Below are 7457 nucleotides of genomic sequence, written 5' to 3'. Positions count from 1 at the left end.
GTTTTGATAATTATAACTTTCTAAGAAGTTTTCAAATGAGGAAGTGTAAGGTCTTCAACTATGTTCTTCTTTTTCAAGATTGTTTCAACTACAGATAGTCCCTTGACATTCTATGTGTCATCTTGGAGAATATTCTATGTGCAATTGTGAAAAATATGTATTCTTTTTGGCTAGAGTGTTCTCTAAATGTCTGTTATGTGCAACTGATCTAGAGTATTGCTTAAGACGTCTATTTCCTTACTGAGATTCTGTCTGATTTCTCTGCGGGTCAGGTCTGGTGGTGATGAACTCCTTTAGCTATTGTTTGTATGAGGAAATGTCTATCTCTCTCTCACTTCCAAAGGACGACTTTGCCAGATAGATTATTCTTCTTTGACAATTTTTTCTGTTGTCTATTTGAATATCCTCCCATTCTTTTCTGGTCCAAAAAGTTTTTGCTGAAAAATACACCAATAGACATATAGGAGATCCTTTGTTTTCTTGTTTGTTTGTTTTGTTTTTAAGATTTATTAATTTATTTATTTTAGACAGAGAGAGACATGGGGAGGAGTGGCAGAGAGAAAGCAAGAGAGAGTCCTAAATAGACTCCCTGCTGAGCACAGAGCCTGACTTGGGGCTCGATCTCACAACCCCAAGATCATGACCCAAGCTGAAATCAAGAGTCGGATGCCTAACAGACTGCACCACCCAGGCAGGCACCACCCAGGTTACAATGGAAATATACAACAACAGCAAGAAACCATGTACAGAGGCAATGCAATCCCTATCAAAATTCCTATGGCATTATTCACTGAGAGAAGATAATCCTAAAACTTGTGTGAAACCACAAAAGACCTTGAATAGCCAAAGCAACCCTAAGAATGAACAGCAAAACTAGAGACATCCCAGGTCCTGATTTTAAACTATATTATAGGCTATAGTAATCAAAACAGAATAGTACTGGCATAAAAAGAGGCGACTAATGGAACAAAATCGAGATCCCAGAAATAAACCCATGCATATATGGCCAACTGACATTTGACAAGTAAGCCAAGAAAACTCAATGGATAAAGGATGGTCTCTTCAATTATTGGTGTTGAGAAAACTAGATAACCATGTCCACAATAGTGAAATGGGACCCTCATCTTAAACTATTCACAAAAATTAACTCAAAATGAATTAAAGACATAAACATAAAACTTGAAACCATGAAACTCCAGAGAGTAAAACCTCCTGACATTGGTTTTGGTAACAATATTTTTTAGATATGACACCAAAATCACAAGAAACAAAGGTAAAAATAAATATGTTGAAATTCTAATTCCCACGACCTGTGAATATGACCTTATTTTGCAATAGGGTCTTTAAAGATATAATTAAGTTAAAATGAGGTCAATTGGGAGGAGCTTAATCAAATGAGTCTCCTTATAAAGAGAGGGATATTTGAACAGTGACATGGAGAAAGAATGCCATGTGATGACAGAAGCAAAGATAAGAGTGATAGACAAGCCAAGAAACACCCAAGGATTGTCCACAACCACCAGAAGCTGGGAAGAGGCAAGGAAGGATTTTTTCAGAGTAAAGAATCTCAAAGAGAACTTGGCCCTGCCAACTTCATTTTAAACTGCTAGCCACCAGAACTATGAAAGACAAATAGATGTGGTTCAAAGACACCCCAGCTGTGTACTTATGGCAGCTGAAGGAAAAATATACCACCCATGTAACCAGAACCCAGATTACGACACCCAATTTTATCAGCACCTGAAAAATGCCCCTTGGACATTGCTATTTTCTAAGACTAACTCTGCACCATGGTAAATACTATTCATAACCCATATTGTTCCTTTTAGGAATAAATCCACATGGCAGGAACATTTGTTCTAGTTTCTAAGAGCCGAGTTTAGATTTATCTGGTGTTTAAACTTAGAAATAAATGGAATTTTATAGGATGAGCTATTTTGTGTCTGGTTTCTTTTGCTCAAAATTAGGCTTGTCATATTAATCCACAAAGACATGGACAGATAATTTTTTGGCTTTTTGTTTGTTTTAAGATTTTATGTATTTGTTTGACAAAGCGAGAAAGCAGCAGAGGGAGGGGGAGAAGCAGGCTCCCCACTGAGGGAGCTGAGCATGGGGCTAGATTCCAGGACCCAGAGGTCATGACCCCAGCCAAAGGCAGATGCTTAACCAACTGAGCCACCCAGGTGCCCTGAGATAGTTTTTTGTTGTTGTTGCTGTTGTTTGGAGAGAGAGAGAGCTCCGGTGATTGAAGTGGGGGCAGGGGAGGAGGGCAGAGGGAAAGAGAGAAAAAAACTCAAGCAAGCTCCAAATTCATTGTGGAGCCCAACACAGAGCTCAATCTCACCACCCTGAGATCATGCCCTGGGCTGAAATAAAGAGTCATACTCTTAACCAACTGAGCCACCCAGGCGACCCTGGACAATTAGTTTCAATAAAAAGAAATACCATAAAGAGATGTTCATTCACACAAGTAATAGACAAATGTACATTTAAATAACACAAGAAAACCCTTTTATTGGTGAAGGTTTTATCTGGCAAAATCAAACAGATCAATAACACACTGTGGTGGTAAAGAAGTGAGGAACCAGAATTCTTGAATGTTGCTGTGTGGAGATGATAGGTGTACAACCTCTACTGAAATATATACATGTCTATTAAAATTTAATATACACACCTTTGACACAGGAATTTCACTGCTAGAGATTTACTATATATATGCTCTATGGCAAATTATACTGTATTAAGTGTTAATCATTCCAGCATTTTTCAACAATTATAAAATTCTGGGCAAACCTAAATATTCATTGGAGATAAAACTTTTGGCACATCCATTTAATGTAGTATTTGCAGCTGCTTACAAACACTGATGCAGCTCCTTAGGTACTGATATGGAACAAACTGCATGATTTATTTTTAAACAAAAACCTAAAGAAGCAATACTATTATTTGTAGTTATGTAGTATTTTGTTTAGAAGATAGCATGTACAGTACATGGTTGCACTTTCCTAGAATATGTCTGAATAGTATCTAAACTATTACATGTTTGCCCATGAAAAGAGAACTAGATGAATAGGTATAAGATAGATAAAGAGAAATTGTTCATTATTTCATATCTCATATTTTGCACAGTGTGAAAGTATTAATTACCTAATATATCAAGATCATTAATTATATTTTAAAATATAAAATTTTATACTCGATAAAAATGAATTTGTTTTCACATTCTTTGATGGATTGGTTCTTGAACTTCCAAACAATATGTTCATTTTTTGGATGTATAACTTACTATTTATAAAATTTATTTTTTATGCTTGAAGGATGTTTGAAAGATCATAATCTTTCATAAATCAAGCATAGTTGACTAATCTGACTGAATACCCTGAGTTTTTTCCTAATATCTATTAAAGAATGAAAATACTAAAACTTTGATGACAATAATTCTTTTATTTTTTTTTTGACAAAAAATTATCATGGCCAGTGAACTCCTTTTCACAAATGTAACGAAAGCGTTTACTACAATCAGCACTAAAAATATTTGATGAGTTGAGGTATCCACATTTTATATCCGGTAAACTCTGTTGGAGATGCCTGCAGCAGAGAATATATTTATTTTAGAAAGTCATTTCTCAGGTAATATTTATAACGAATTTAAAACATATGTGCAATTCTTTCAATGGACATGCAACATCTGCATCCCTAGCACAGACCTCTCACTTGAACTTCTTAATCATGTATCACAATCCCCAAGTGCCACCCTCGTACATAGCTAACTGGTTAATAGATTTATTAAACTTGTATCTAAAACTGAATTCCAAATATGCCTTATTAACATTAATGGCTACATCATTCTTACAATTACTGGGCCAAAAACCTTGGAAACATCCCTGAATTGTCAATCTCTCTCACACATATTTTTTTCTTCTCACACATCTTTGAAAGAAGTGTGGAATCTGGCCACTTTATAGCAACACAAACCCTACCATCTTCATCAAGGCACTGTATCTCACCTGGATGAATCCAACAGACTCTTAGTCTCCTGCATCCCAGCTTTTACTCCCCACTCCTCACCCCAAGGAACACACACCATCTAATCTGAACAGAGTGTCCAGAAGGAGTCTCTGAAACAGGAAACCTGCCTTGTCACTTCTCTGCTCAAAACCCTCTAATACCTACTCTTTGCCCTCATGAAAAAATCCAAGTACTTAAACTTTTCTAATGTCCTTCCTGCTCTCACCATCACTACCTCTCTAACCTACTTCTCTCCCCCTTTTTCACTTTGCTCTAGAGTTGCAGGCCTTTTTCCTATATCCTCAAGCAGGCCAAATACACTCCTACCTCAGAGTCTTTACACTAGCTGTTTCTACTGCTAGGATGCTGTCCCATCAGGTAATCCACAGGGCTTGCTCATTCAAGATACTATACAAACATCATATCTCAAGGACACTGTCTCTGAGAACCCCCATTTAAAACAGTAAAATCTCTTCCTCTTACCTTCATACACAAAAGACATTGTGATATAGAAAAAAGTGAGAAACGTCACAACAATCCATAGCATTTATCTTCTTCTAACGTGCCATATAATTTACTTAGCATATTTGGTTTGTCCTCACTCATCCCTACCAACACTATCATACCTGCATTAGAATGTAATATCCATAAAGGAGGATACGGTTACCTGTTTTATTCATCACTGTAGCTTCAATGCCTAAAATAGTGCCTGGCATATTATGGGCAATCAGTAAACAGCATGTTAAATAGCCCAATGTCTCTCATAATCTCCCTTATGTTACTTAGCTTAGTTATGACAAATCATTTTTCTTCATTTTCTAAACTAGTTTCCTGGACATCAAACCAGCAAATCTATGGGATTTACCAGTGAGACAAGACTACCAGAAATTATGTGGATTTGTGTAAAATAATAGCATGAAAGACACTAAGTGATCACACTAGAGATACAAGATTACTAAATGATTTATTGGAAAAAGCTCTTTCTTTTTAGTTCTTGAATAATACCAAGCAAACAGGTACAAGTTGCACTGACAGAGAGAGCTTGGTTTAGATACAAGTTTTATTCATTCATTATATTTTTACCATTTCCTGCAGCCATTACTTGAACATGCTAGTATCACAGAACATACAAGAGAAAGATACAAAAGCAAAATGTCACGTTACTGTATTTGGAAAGATCATCCAATAAAGAACATGGGAATAAATAATGCTCTTTGGGACTATCTGAAGCCTGAGATTTGCATTTGGTTGCCTATCTGAGAAGCGAGATCAAATGGAATTCAGGATATTCCCCAGGTCCCCAAGGATCCTTTCCTATTCTTGACCTATAATCTACCAGGCGGTTCCTGAGCAGGAAAGTTCTGGAGCAGGAAATCTACCATGTCAGTTCCTGTGACATGAAAACTTACACCATCTGAGATAAGAGTGTGTCATCCAGCCACTTCCAGGGATGCTTAGCTCCTACTTTATATAATCCAATCCAATAATTGTATTTTATTTTTGATTGAATGAAGTTCTGTGGAAAAGTAGAATTATTCATATTACTCATAACATCAATGCAAACAACTCACCCACAAAGGACTTATAAAATACTGGGCACTTTTATCTTCAAATACCACTCTGATAAATGGAGGAGGTGGGCTAATTTTTCCATGGTGCAGAGAAGTTGACATGAAAAGTCTTCAATGAACGAATCACTCAAGTCTTTGTGACTGGTTGAAAGATATCAACAAAGGACACGATGGATTTTTAAAAAATCTCTACATATAATAAAGTGGATGGGTAAGTATGACTGCACTAAACCTAGAACTTCTCTTCATCATAAGACATCTTAAAGAATGTGGAAAGAAAAGCTTCAAATCCTGAGACATCTGCAATAATTTAAAGAACAAATACATATTTCTATAAATCAATAAGAAAACAAAATGATCCAATAAAAAAAATGGACAAAACATAAGAACATATTTCAAATAAATAAAACATGTAGCCAATAAATATGGAAAGAGCTAAGCTCACTAGAGAGCAGGAAAATGCATTTCAAAGTCACAAGGATATATTCTACAACTATTCAATTGGCAGAAAGTAAAAATAACAACATGAAGTTTGCGGGATGGTAGAGATCAAAAATATCTTTAAAACAGTTCCTAAAATCATATTGAAAAATAATTTGGAATTCTCATATAAAATTGAACTTGTACAAATCCTATTGCCCAATAATTCCATTCATAGGAAAGTTTATGATAGAGAAGAGAGGACACATGGAACAATTTTGCACAGAGACATGTCTAAGAATGTTTAATAAAGGACTATTCATAACAGCAAAAGCTGGAAACAATGCAAATTCCCATCCTCTAGAGAATGGATGAGGCGTACCCAAGCTGTGGAATATTATACAGCAGTAAAAATTAAGAAACTATACCTACAGGCATTAAAACAGCTTATGCTATTTATTTACTATGTACACTGAAGAAAATAAAACTACTCTGAGCATTTTCTTTGCTATACAGAGGGAACCATACTGTCTGTTTTGAAGATTTTTGTGCACTGAATAATGCATACAGTGTCAAAAATATCTTTAACATAAAAACATGTAAATTATTTGTAATCATTATTCCAATTGACATATTTTAGTCACTTCAAATGTCTCTTATGGATGCAAATGTGAAGCAACAAATTAATGTTCTTTCCTAAAAGCAATGTAATCTAATCCCCCTCTCTCACACTCTCGCTCTCTCTCTACACACACACACACATACACACACACTCCAATATTTTTTCACTGTAATTAAATTGTATAAGAAAAATACCTAGAGTAGGTAAAATGGGGGCTATTATATAAGCATCACAAATCTATGCATTATCCTTTCTAGGTCACTGAAGAAACACTAAAATTAAATGTTCATTGATACTTTCACTCACATACGTTTGTTAGATTTAGGGGTATACATAAATGTATAAAAGCCAATCTCAGTTTTCAGTACCAATGGATTTAAGGCACTGCCTTCATTACACTCTTGGGTGTGGTAAAGCAGAAAAAGACTAAAATCCTAAACCATTAGAGTAAGAGTAATGCTGTTGTACAGCAAAGTCTGTTGCAGAGTTTGTATAGTGTATAAGTATTCCACTTTAGATCCTGACAGCAAGGCTGTCACCAAATGAGGCAAGAGACTATGAAACTCAGCTTTGTTCTAACCCACGACAAAGTCCCATGGAATTACAAAGGCTCTAGATTAGTTCATGGATATACAGGGATAACAAGTATATGATGTTTCATTGAAACTCTGAAGCCTAAAAACTTCAATGGCAGGACTAAAACTGAAGAAAACTGAAATGGAAATTACAGGGGAAATATGGATGAAAAATAAATTTAATTTCTGAGAGAAAAAAATTCAACTTATTGAGGAATTGATTGATAGAAACTGAGATTTAAATTAATCAGGGTGGAAGGA

General features: G+C 35.5%; 1 long non-coding RNA gene across 1 annotated transcript; it reads right to left on the bottom strand.

The window, feature by feature from the left end:
* Positions 1–3424: 3424 nt before the first annotated feature.
* Positions 3425–6023, bottom strand: LOC145719298 (uncharacterized). The gene is made up of 2 exons (XR_014142291.1): positions 5418–6023; positions 3425–3588 (listed from the first exon to the last, which is right to left on the bottom strand). It is a non-coding gene; the product is annotated as an uncharacterized LOC145719298 (long non-coding RNA).
* Positions 6024–7457: the final 1434 nt, after the last annotated feature.

The sequence above is a fragment of the Leptonychotes weddellii genome, unplaced genomic scaffold, assembly GCF_054177405.1.
Source record: "Leptonychotes weddellii isolate Sample4059 unplaced genomic scaffold, ASM5417740v2 HiC_scaffold_374, whole genome shotgun sequence".
Classification (NCBI taxonomy): domain Eukaryota; kingdom Metazoa; phylum Chordata; class Mammalia; order Carnivora; family Phocidae; genus Leptonychotes; species Leptonychotes weddellii.
The sequence above is the reverse complement of the archived record's forward strand: the minus strand, read 5'-3'. Positions and strand labels throughout refer to the sequence as shown.